The 12,336-nt window shown below is 41.8% G+C and overlaps 1 protein-coding gene across 2 annotated transcripts in view; it reads left to right on the plus strand.

Annotated features, from left to right (window-relative positions):
* The window catches only part of TLCD4 (TLC domain containing 4), a 126,240-nt gene that overhangs the window by 387 nt on the left and 113,517 nt on the right, over positions 1–12,336 (plus strand). The window contains exon 1 of one of the 2 annotated variants that reach the window (XM_063625575.1): positions 8,029–8,217. The exons of the other annotated variant lie outside the window; for it this stretch is intronic. The gene's annotated coding sequence lies outside the window, so the exon portion shown is untranslated. Of the gene's footprint in view, positions 1–8,028; positions 8,218–12,336 lie in introns of those variants that run through there. 2 annotated transcript variants of the gene reach the window in all.

Raw genomic sequence — 12,336 nt, forward strand, 5'->3', positions numbered from 1 at the left:
GATTAATAATGCACAACAGCCATACAGGGAAACTGCATATTAGCGTTAAAAGGCTTCTGCGTTCTCTACGTTCACGTTTGTCAGCGGAACCCCTGCTTCTGCGTGGATTCTGCGCAGCTGCAGCCAAGCGTAAGCTGAAAATCGTAAAGTTAAGCGCTGGGGAAGCTTGATTGATGCTCACAACGAGGTCAGGTAGTCTCTGCGCCCTAAAGGCCCCGAAACTCCCCAGTTGGGAGATGTTCTGGCTCTATCAACTTCGTGAATGCCACCTGAAGCTAAGGGACTACATCCTTTCTTTCTTTTTTTTTTTTTTTTTTTTAATACCAAGAGAAACGTTTCTGTTGCACACAGACATTACTGAAAATGTTTGCCAGTAAGGACCCTAGGCTTAAACATCGAATTTAGGGCCCTCATCCAAACCCCCTGTCTCCCAACACGTATGTTTTTAACTTTTCTCAGCGTTTTCACAGCTCTCAGTGTGACCAGAGTAGTTGAGGGTGACCACCTAAAGGTAAGCCACACTCCTAAGAGGACTGCAAAGCTCAGTGGCTCTAGGTAGCAGGATAGACAAGGCATAGTCCTACAATTAATATTCAGTTAATTTTATCACAAAGCATTTCCAGTGTGTTTCTCATGTCCTCAGCCAAAATGATGATCTGCCAACATCCCCTTCAATCCCAATTTTGCTTATTATGTCTAATTAATTGTTAATAAATTATGTCTAATTAATCCACATTACAACAACATAAAATACTAATATCAGGAGCCCCTTCACCCCAAATATAATTTGCCTTCGGTCCACCATAGACCTACCTGTAGGTTATATTGAACAGGTATACAGATAAGTAAACAGGTTCAGAAAGGTGCAACTGCTTGCCCAAGTGGAATAGCGTCAGATCTAGAATCAGAAACCAGAAATCTAAGTCCTGCTGGACAGGAGTACTGCATCCTGTATTCCTTTGCTAAATTCAAACTTGCATGATCACCACACTTACCTGGAGCCTAGAATGTGTTTTTAAAAGTGCAGAGTCCCAGGGTCCATTCTGACACTGAATCAGAGTTTCCGGGGATCGGGCAGCTGGGATTAGCTTATGTAACCAGCGTGTCCATTCCTATCAGCAAGCAAGTTTGGGAGACTTTGTGAGTAGAGTTCATGGACCTTACAACACTTTCCAAATTGTCTTCCATCAAATCTTCTTTTTTTTTTTTTAAGACAGAGTCTCACTCTGTCGCTGTGGCTGGAGTGCAGTGGCACAATCTCGGCTCACTGCAACCTCCGCCTCCCAGGTTCAAGCGATTCTCCTGCCTCAGCCTCCCAAGTAGCTGGGACTACAGGCATGCACCACCATGCCTGGCTATGTTTTTTTTTTTTTTTTGTTTGTTTGTTTGTTTGTTTTTTTAAGTAGAGACAGGGTTTCACCATGTTGGCCAGGCTGGCCTCGAACTCCTAACCTCAGGTGATCTGCCCTCCTCTACCTCCCAAAGTGCTGGGATTACAGGCATGAGCCACCGCGCCCGGCTCCATCAAATCTTCTTAACTATACATTCTCACAGTAAGACCTTAAAGTGGATATTATTTCCCTTTTTACAGACAAAGAAGTAGATTCCACAAAAGTTAAATAATTTGCCTAAGGCTACTTAGCTAGTGAGGGTGGAGAAAGTTCATAGTTGTGGACTTAGAAGTCAGTGTCCCTGAAATTTTAATGGAATCAAAATTCTCTGGGCTTACAAATGCATAGTTGGAAGTGCCAAGGTAGGGGCTTTGGTGTAGTATGAAAAACAGCTCGAGGATAATACAAAGAATATCATTTACTTGTATATGCCCACTCTGCCATTCCTAATAATGTCTTCAACCTGAAACAGTCTTACCTCATACTTAAGACACTAGTGGTCCCAGAATGGGATGTGTGGATGGTTAAATCCAACAGGGCAATCTCCATAGCCAAAGAAGAGGTTATCTTGTCTCTTGTCGGGTGTTTTTTGCCCCTCCCCGCCCAGTCTTGCTCTGTCGCACAAGCTGGAGTGCAGTGGCGCGATCTCAGCTCACTGCAACCTCCACCTCCCGGATTCAAGCGATTCGCCTGCCTCAGCCTCCCAAGTAACTGGGACTACAGGCATGCGCCACCACACCCAGCTAATTTTTGTATTTTTAGTAGAGACGGGGTTTCGCTATGTTGGTCAGGTTGGTCTTGAACCTGACCTCATGATCCTCCCGCCTCAGCCTCCCAAAGTGCTGGGATTATACGGGTGAGCCATGGTGCCCGGCCTGCTTTATTTTTTATTTTTTTAAGGCAAGGAAACTTATTCTAGAGCCCCTCACAGCAGACTTTCTTTCACTCCTTTTGGCCATACTTATATCACTTTCCCAGGCATAAAAGGAAAGCGACTTCAAAGCTGGTGGAGGTGGGAGGAGGATGACCTACAACTCACCTGTAATATATGGCTGTTGGATGAAGGGTGGGTACTGAACAAAACAGGCATTCTCTCAGCGAGGAGGAAGCTGCAGGGAGGGTTGTTGGGTAGGCAAACAATAGCATCTAGATTGCTGTGATGATGATGTGTCTGAAACAGCTTTGTAAACTGACACATGCAATGAAAATGTCAGGCATATGATAATTACTTAGCTCCAGGCCCCAAGCTCTATATTAAGGTAGATTTAATACTTAGAGGACACCCTTGCATTTCCCATTACTTCATCCCCTCACTATTATAATTACCTATATCTGTAGGCAATATCAGTTTGACCACACTTGGCATGTAGCTGGAGTGAATGGAAGCAATCAAACATTGGGGGCTTGCCAGGAAATGCAGAGAATCAAAGAGGGTGGGGTACCAGACATTGTTTGGACTTATTGGTTGAATTATTCTGAATTAAGGTGATCATAAAACTCTTTAGTTTTCCTGCCAAGAAAGTTGAGAACTGCAGGGAACAGTTAGGTAGCAGGCAGGGACAGGAACATAGTTGAGAATTCCTGCCAAAAATGTCACCTGGGTAAGCAAAGTCCTGGGCTGTGACAGACACAGAATGTATAGATAATCAAGAAGTCAAGAAGCTGTAGTGGGCCAGGCATGGTGGCTCATGCCTGTAATCTCAGCAATCTAGGAGGCCAAGGCAGGAGGATCACTTGAACCTCAGAGTTTGAGACCAGCCAAGGCAACAGAGTGAGACCCTATCTCTATAAAAAATTTAAAAATTAGCCAGGCGTGATGGTGGTGTTTGCCTGTAGTCCCAGCTACTCAGGAGGCTGGGGTGGGAGGATTGCTTAAACCCAAGAGATCAAGGTTGCAGTGAGCCATATTTGCGCTACTGCACTCCAGCCTGGGTGACAGAGACCCTGTCTCAAAAAAAAAAAAAAAGAAAGGCCAGGCACAGTGGCTCATGCCTGTAATCCCAGCACTTTGGGAGGCTGAGGAGGGTGGATCACCTGAGATCGGGAATTTGAGACCAGCCTGACCAACATGGAGAAACCCCGTCTCTACTAAAAATACAAAATTAGCCAGGCGTGGTGTCGCATGCCTGTAATCCCAGCTACTCAGGAGGCTGAGGCAGGAGAATTGCTTGAACCTGGGAGGGGGAGGTTGTAGTGAGCTGAGATCGTGCCATTGCACTCCAGCCTGGGCAACAAGATCGAAACTCTGTCTTAAAAAAAAAAAAAAAAAACTATAGTGGATTAATTAGGAAAGTTAAGACTGAGCGAGAAGAAGCAACAATTAAAATTTCTCTTGGGAAGATGAGTTGTGCTGACAATGCATTTAACAGATTCATGGAAGTAAATTATAGTGCTGCAAAAAGTGTGAAAACTATGTTAATAGTTGAGAAAATCAATAAGGATATGTGGTCTATAACCAATCATAAGTAAAGTATGTCTGGGAGGTGATTGTTTTTTTTTTTTTTTTTTTTTCTGAGATAGGGTCTCACTCTGTCACCCAGGCTGGCATGCAGTGGTGCACTCTCAGCTCACTGTAGCCTCAACCTCCCTGGGCTCAGGAGATGCTCTCACCTCAGTGTCCCAAGTAACTGGGACTACAGGTGTGTGCCACCATGCACAGCTAATTTTTGTATTTTTTGTAGAGTCAGGGTTTTACCATGTTGCCTAGGCTGGTCTCAAACTCCTGAACTCAGGCAATCCACCCACCTCAGCTTCCCAAAGTGCTGGGAGTACAGGTGTGAGCCACGTAGCTCAGCCCGGGAGGTGATTTTTATTCTCTTCTCTTTTTCTTTTTTTTTTTTTTTGAGACGGAGTCTCGCTCTATCGCCCAGGCTGGAGTGCAATGGCACGATCTCAGCTCACTGCAACCTCTGCCTCCTGGGTTCAAGCCATTCTCCTGGCTCAGCCTCCCTAGTAGCTGGGATTATAGGCGCCTGCCACCACATCCGGCTAATTTTTTGTATTTTTAGTAGAGAGGGGGTTTCACTATGTTGGCCAGGCTGGGCTCAAACTCCTGACCTCGTGATCTGCCCGCCTCAGCCTCCCAAAGTGCTGGGATTACAGGCATGAGCCACCGCGCCTGGCCGATTTTTATTCTCTTCTTAAATCTATTTCCCAAAGTTTCTACAGCAAATATTATTACTCATGCATATTTTTAAAGTTATTTTAGAAGTTCAGATAATTTTGTACTTTTCTGTAGGATTGTACACGTTAATTTATTCAACATATTTAATAAGCATCTGCTATGTGCCAGACACTGTTTTAGGTGCAGGGGATGTCATATAAATAAGACAGTGGTCCAGGCAAAAACTTTGGACTAGGGAGATAACAGTGGAGGGAGAAGAGGTCAGATTTGATATACATTTTATGGGTAGAGTCAATAAAACTTGTTAAGGGATTAGATATTGGGGATTAAAAAACAAGGAGGAATCCAGATGACTCCTAGATTTTTTGATTCAAAACTGGTTAGGTGGTATTATATGCTAAGAATAGACAGACTGGAGGAGAAACAAGCTTTTGTGGGTAGGGGAAGGGGATGAGAGGATGAAAATGAAGTGGTCTGTTTTTGACTTCAGTTTTAATAACCTGCTAGACGTCCAAGTGGTTATGTCAGACAGGCAGTTTTATGTGCAGACCTGAAGCTTGGGTCAGATCTAGTGGTATAAATTTAGAATTCATTAGCATATAGGTGGTATTTAAAGCTATCAGACTGGGTGAGATCACCAAAGGAGAGTTGAGGTCAGTCCTGTCAAATAGAACTTTCTACAATGATATAAGTGTTTTGTATCCATGTTGTATATTATCCACATGTACCTTTTAAGCAATTGAAATATGGCTAGTGTGATTGAGGAAAGGAGTTTTATTTCATTTAAATTATTTTAAATTTAAATAGACACATGTGGCTAGTGGCTACTGTATTGGACAGTGCAGGATAGAGAAGAGTCTGGAGTCACTAACATTCAGAGGTCTAGTAGAGGAAATTGAGCCAGCAAAGAAGACGGAAAAGAAAAGGGGTGATAAGAGGAAAATTAGCAAAGAATGGTGTCCCCAAAAACCAAGAAAGGAAAATAATTGAAGAATGAGAGTGCAGTCAGCTATGTCACATGCTGTTGACAGGTGGGTTCAGCCATCTTGGGAACAGGTTAGTCACTGGAGATCTAAATAAGGTAGTGATGGAAGGCAGATGGAAATGAGAAGAAAGAATGGGACATGAAAAAGAAAAAAAAACAGTCTGCAGTTATTGCAAGCCTTTCTTTGAGGGGAATGGATAAATTGGGTGGGAGATGGAGGAGCATTTGGAATTGAGGAACCTTATTTTTTTAAGATGGGAGTTAATAGATATATTGATGTTAAAAAGAGCCGGTAGAGGAAAATTGGTGCAGGAGGGAAAAAGAATGAGCACAGGAACAAGTATCTTCAAAAGATGGAATGGTTTGGAACCTGGAGCACAACTGGAGAGGTTGGACTTTGATAGGAGGAACGACCCTCATTCCATCATAACAGAATGGAGAACAGGGATGAATGCAGATATAGGGATGTTTGTAGAATTTGTGGTGAGTCAATGAGAGTGTGGAGAGTGTACAGTGTGGGAAGCTTGAAGAAAGAGAAGGTATGAAATAATCATCTTAAAGAGTAATTGGCACACTCACCAGGACCAGTGTAGGATTTCTGGGCAGATTATAATGCCCATTTGAGGCTTGTGATAGCAAATATAACCAGAAACCAGTCAGCATAATTTTATGTGTTTTCCCCCCAGTGGAAAAGGCAGATAGTTGGTGCTATGGTTTGACTGTGTCCTCCAAAAAGCATATGTTTGAAATTTAACCTCCAGTGGAACTTTGTTGGGCGGTGGGGCCTAATTGGAGGTGTTTAGTTCATGAGAGTTCCACCCTTATGAATGGAATAGTGCCATTATGAAAGGGCTTGATGCTGCAAGTTCCATCTCTTGTTCTCTTTGTGTTCTTTTGCCCTTCTGCCTTCTGCCATAGGATGATGCAGTAAAAAGGCCATCACCAGATGCCAGCCTTGGATTTTGTACTTCCCAGCCTCCAGAACCATGAGGAATAAATTTCTGTTCATTATAAATTACCCAGTCTCAGGTATTCTGTTATAGTAGCACAAAACATACCAAGACAGTTGACTAGAGTTGGAGCATTAATGGGTAAATACAAAGGAGAGAGAAGACGCTCTTCAGGGGAGTGAGGTCTGTGGAATTTCATGTAATCCTAGTGGAAAATGAAGACAGGAGGGTGGGGGTGGGGGAGTGGATGAATAGTAGCATGGTAGTAAGATCTGTCGATTGGAGGCCCCCAGAAGATTGAAAAATTGCAATGAAAGAACTAGAGTAAGTGAACTATAGACATAAGAGATGGTGGTCAGAGGGTGGAATGCTTGAAGTGAATGTTGTGTTATTACCAGCAGTAGTAGTATTTAGATTATCACTGGGAATGGATGAAAAATATCACTGGATCCTGAAATCGCTGAGGGGTAGAGAGGAAAATAATTAGCTAGGAGCTCATGTGTTCAAAGAGTAAAAAACTGGAGAGTGGTAGCAATTAAAAAGATCATTGGGTATGAGCTAGATATCTTCCATCTGTCTCTCCAGATTTGTTCTCCATGCTTTCCCACTTCACTCAGTTCCATGTTAGCTGAGACTTAGGGACTAAATCAACAGGTTTCCTTGCCCTCTGATTCCTGTTGAGTTTGGCTAGTGAGGATCTTCAGCAGAAGATCTGATGGAGGGAAGGCTGTGTCCCTGAACTGAAGGTTTCTGTTATTTTCGATATGGCCTTTTCTGTACATATATTTTCTTCAGGGTCCCCGCATTTCCTTTCTTTGTTCCTTCAGATCTAGGGGGTGGTACCAGCTCCACTGTGACTAGCCTAGGTTACTGCACCATCCCTTGTGCTTTCCCTACCATATTCACACCTTTGTAAATAACCCCTTTATAACTCATCCTCAAATTAACCTGATACAAGTGTGCCATTGTATGCTGTTGGGGATACAGATGCTGACTGATACAAGGTGATACAACTACATGGCAAGAACTTTAAAGGAACTGGAGTTTTGAAAGAAGGAGGAGAATGGTGTGGAAGCAAAAATAGAGAGAAAGAGGGATGCCCTCCCCACCTCCTGTGGGAGTGAGAAACAAAAGGCTTCTATTTGAGAGACAGACTGGGGAAGTGTGAGAGAGCAAGCCTTCAGCTTAAGAAGGGAAGTGAAGAAGACATTCAAAGAGAAGCTTAAAACAGAGGGAAAATTTGCAGGTTATATGTCAGGATGCCCAAAAGGTGCTGTGAAAGGCTTTGAAGGATGGTGTGGAACAGAGGTTGGGTCAGATTGGGGGAACTATAGAGATAGGAATTAGAATGATGATGGATGATCTGAGAGGCTTCTGAAGATTTAAGTAAATAGGAATGTAGGCAGGCTTTCATTCATTTTAGTTCCCTTCATATCTATTAAATGCTGCACACTAAGCTAGGCACTGGGGGTACAGTGGTAAGATAGTAACAGTTAACACCCAAGCAGTGACTTAACAATGAGCCTGACTGTATAAACTGCATGCCTTTTGACAGGGCCTCCTGGAGAAAAGTCATTCAACCAGTTCTTTTATGGGCTGCCTGGGAGTGTGGGCTGCTAGGGATCCTGGCAGCTAGGTCCCTTCCCACCAGAGTTCAACCATCGTCAATCTTAATAAGGGTAGAAAAGTATAGATAAAAAAGAATGAAGCTTTTATGCAACAACCAGGGACACCACTTTGGTCAGCATCATGCCTGTCCATGACAAGGTAGGATAAAGCTGGAAGGGATTTCTTAGTCTGGGTTAGAGACAGAACTGGGACCATGTGACCACCAGGAGTGATGGTTATATACTTTACTGTTAAAGATAATCTAGAAGATTGGGCAGGATGGGTGATAAAAATTGTACCAGTACAACCCAAATAATCTTAGTTATAGTTAAGTTTTTTTTTCCTTTTTAAATATACTAACAGATATTTGAGTCACAACCTTTCCTGGATGAAGCCACTACCTAGGACTCTTTGAATGCTAGCCCTTGAAGGCTAAGGCACTATTTAATACTTACCATAATGGGGATTCATTGTGTATTTATTATATGCCAGGTACTCCAAACATGGATTAACTAATTAGACACTTCTAATACCCATTTGACAAATGAGGACATTGAGGTACAGAGAGATCGTATCATTTGCTCTGGGTTACAAAGCCAGGAATTGGTAGAGTCAGGGTTTAATCATAGTCAATCTGACTCTATAGCCCAGACTTGTATCTTCTCCTTTATCATTAAAACTATTTATTGTAGGCTGGGTGCAGTGGCTCATGTCTGTAATCCCAGCACTTTGTGAGGCTGAGGCGGGCATCACTTGAGGCCAGGAGTTCAAGACCAGCTGGCCAACATAGTGAAACGCTGTCTCTACTAAAAATACAAAAATTAGCTGGGCGTGGTACTGTATGCCTGTAGTCCCAGCTACTAGGATGGCTGAGGCATGAGAATCACTTGAACCCGGGAGGCAGAGGTTGCAGTGATCAGAGATGGCACCACTGCCCTCCAGCCTGGGTGACAGAGCAAAACTTTGTCTTAAAAACAAAACAAAACAACAACAACAGAAACAGCTGGGCATGGTGGTTTACGGCTGTAATCCCAGCACTTTGGGAGGCCGAGGCGGGTGGATCACGAGGTCAGGAGATCAAGACCATCCTGGCTAACACGGTGAAACCCCGTCTCTACTAAAAATACAAAAAATTAGCTGGGCGTGGTGGCGGGTGCCTGCAGTCGCAGCTACTCAGGAGGCTGAGACAGGACAGTGGCGTGAACCCGGGAGGCGGAGGTTGCAGTGAGCTGAGAATGCGCCACTGCACTCCAGCCTGGGCCGCAGAGTGAGACTCCGTCTCAAAAAAAATTAATAAAAGAATGAAAGAAAAAAATTTTATATTTATACCAGCTACTGTGCTATATATTAAATAAAACAAGATAGAAATATTATTTACTATGTCTGATTTTTCATTTATACAATTAAATAGAAGGAAAATGATTTTTTAAGTGTTTTTTTTAACATTTCTGTCAAGGATTGCTTTTCCTTTTTCTTGCTTTTTCTCCAAGTACATTCAAAAAGGATTCTCTCGATAGATAGATAGATAGATAGATAGATAGATAGATAGATAGATAGACTCAAGCCTTGTTTAAGATGAATTTAGTGAAATTACTAAGACACCACAATTGTATTATTTCTCTTTTTCACTTTATGTTGATTTATTCCAGATACTTCTTTTCAGACATGTTTATAAATCCCTTGCCCTAGCCTTGTACACCCCAAATGACCCATCAGTTCCAAATTTAACAAAACATGAAAATATTATTTTAAAAGTACATTACCAGACTATCATGGGAAGCATCATTCATACCACATTATAATGTTTATTAATGACAACCACAATAATAGCAGCTTCTTTAATTTTCAAAGTGACCGTTTTTTCAGTTTTTGACCTATAAGTAAAGTAAAGGCAATTATGTTTCTGCACTAAACATTGCTTATCTTTGAAATCTACTAAATTAATTTCCTCCTCAGCCGAGTCCTCCCTCCCCACAAAGCCTGTGTCTGGCATCCTCACTACGTTTTTATTTTCTCCATCATTGTGTACATTGCCCTTTTTTCTCAAATTATTTTCTGCTGCCACAGAGCTTTTTCTTTTTATAGAAACACACAAATTGTGTCTCTTCATTTTTTATGTATTCATTATTCCTTAACTTTATATGAAGAAAAAGCATGGCAAATCTACTGTGAAAATCATATGCATAATAACACATGCTGCCTACCGTTTAGTAAGCATGTACGTACTTTCTCAACCACCTCTCACAACCATCCTATGGTCTTAAGTACTATTATTATCCCCATTTTGTAGGTAAGGAAATGGAGGTTTTACGATGTTAAATGAACACTGCTGGTGCTTTGACTTGACTTCCTGTGGATGTACTGTGGCCATCTAGTGACTTCAGGAATATGGTGATGTTACTTAAGGGAATGTATTTAACAAAACACATTTTACAGTAAGAAGGAGACAGCAAAATGAAAATTACGGATATGCTACTTAAAGGTTAACATTATTTTCTCTTGGAAGTTTTGTGCAAATAACCAATGACACTTTACAACAGTAGAGAGAGAGCTCTAGCTATGCCTCTTAACTTGGTTTCTTTTCAGCATTTCCATGACTGATTTAATATCCTGTTCATCTTTCGTCAACATTAGGCTGATGAAAGGGTGGACTTTGTGAATCTTCATTAATACCTTCTCAATTTGTTAACAAAACAGGTTTGTTAATTTACTGGCAGACTTTTTTGATCTAAGTCTCAAGTGATTCAGGTATTTCGCAAACTTAAGATTCCCGTCTCTAAACCATCACTCCAGTGGGCTCTTTACTGATTATATCTGTTTGGCATAAGTTGAAAGATAACCTAAATGAACCTGGGAAAGTCTTCACACTTTGTAATACTGGATTAATATTTGCATATGGAACTGTGGAATAACTGTGTCTTAACTTAGAAATGTAGAAGAATCTCTAATTTCCCTTTCTGAAAAGATGCTAATAATCTAAACAAACCCTTTTATGGTCAGTTTCCTACATCGATTATCCTTTCCTGAATCTTGAACCACTGACTCTGTCTCACTGTGTCTTTACCCTTAGCCTATAAAACAAGCCCAAGTCTTTCCCATTAAAAAATAAAAGCAAAATCAATAAAACCCTTCCTCAATCAGTCTGGCTCAGCAAACCTCCTTTAAACTGCCAGACAGCGCAGCCACATTAAAATGGCACTCCAGTCTTTAACCACACCTTTTATCTCTTCACCAGAGTGCCTTTCCACTCCCATTCTGTTTTTACACAGTTGGACTATGTCTTGGAACTGAAGCCTTCTACTGAGCACAAAGCAAAGTTATGTTTCAGATGTTGAGAGGTGATCATTCTGAACATATAGCCAGACAGCCTATTCTTGGTGAATTATATGGATGTTCCTGTTGGTATATGGAGGAAGCATGGCCCTCCCAGTGACTCAGAAGTCATATATGGACACAGACTTGCCTTAGAATGACACTGTCCTGTGCATGCTGGATACCTCTATAATATACTGACCCAAAGAGTGTCTGAGAGCTTGGCTGAAAACTAACAGGAACAGATCCTTTCTCCGATAAAGCTTTCAAATAAATGGGGCATATTAGGTTTGTCCTATCTTGGCCAACCTTCCCTGTCAGCTACCACTAGGTGGCTCTCCACTGATCTTTCCAAAAGGGTTGAGGAACCACTTAAGAGGGGAATCTTCCAGACTTAGGCCTCACAAGAACATTTTCTTTACTCCCCTGATGACTTCTCTCCTCCTTGCATTTCTTTCTTCCAAACCTCAGTCTGGTGGCCTTATCTACCTCCTTCAGAAATATTCAAGCACTTCCCACCAAAAGAAGTAGACGTTTCATCTCTTGATTTATTCTGTATTGCAATGCCTAAGACTTCATCTGAATGAGTACATCAGTAACTGGGGATTTCAGAGGACTGTGAGCTCAAGCCCCATGAATAAGGTTGACGGTGAATCTGCCAATGGTGGTTGAATTCTCCTACCAATGTGAGAAGGGAGCTATGTCACTTAGAATTTAAGCACTCGTTGTAATAAAAAGCATTCAATTTCCTCAGAGACAACAAAATATAATCTTTTCTCTGTGAAATAATATTTTTTATTAAAGGAATTTTGGCTTTATTATATAAGAACAAGAGATTCCTGCTTTCTCTACAACTTTGAAGAAATAGAGCCAACTTTAGAATTTGTTGACTCTGAGTCTCTTTTTAAGGAAGTTTGGAATGGAAGGTGGAGGAGGGGATGGTTGAATATTCCAGTTTAGTCTGCC

The sequence above is a fragment of the Symphalangus syndactylus genome, chromosome 12 (genome assembly GCF_028878055.3).
Source record: "Symphalangus syndactylus isolate Jambi chromosome 12, NHGRI_mSymSyn1-v2.1_pri, whole genome shotgun sequence".
Classification (NCBI taxonomy): domain Eukaryota; kingdom Metazoa; phylum Chordata; class Mammalia; order Primates; family Hylobatidae; genus Symphalangus; species Symphalangus syndactylus.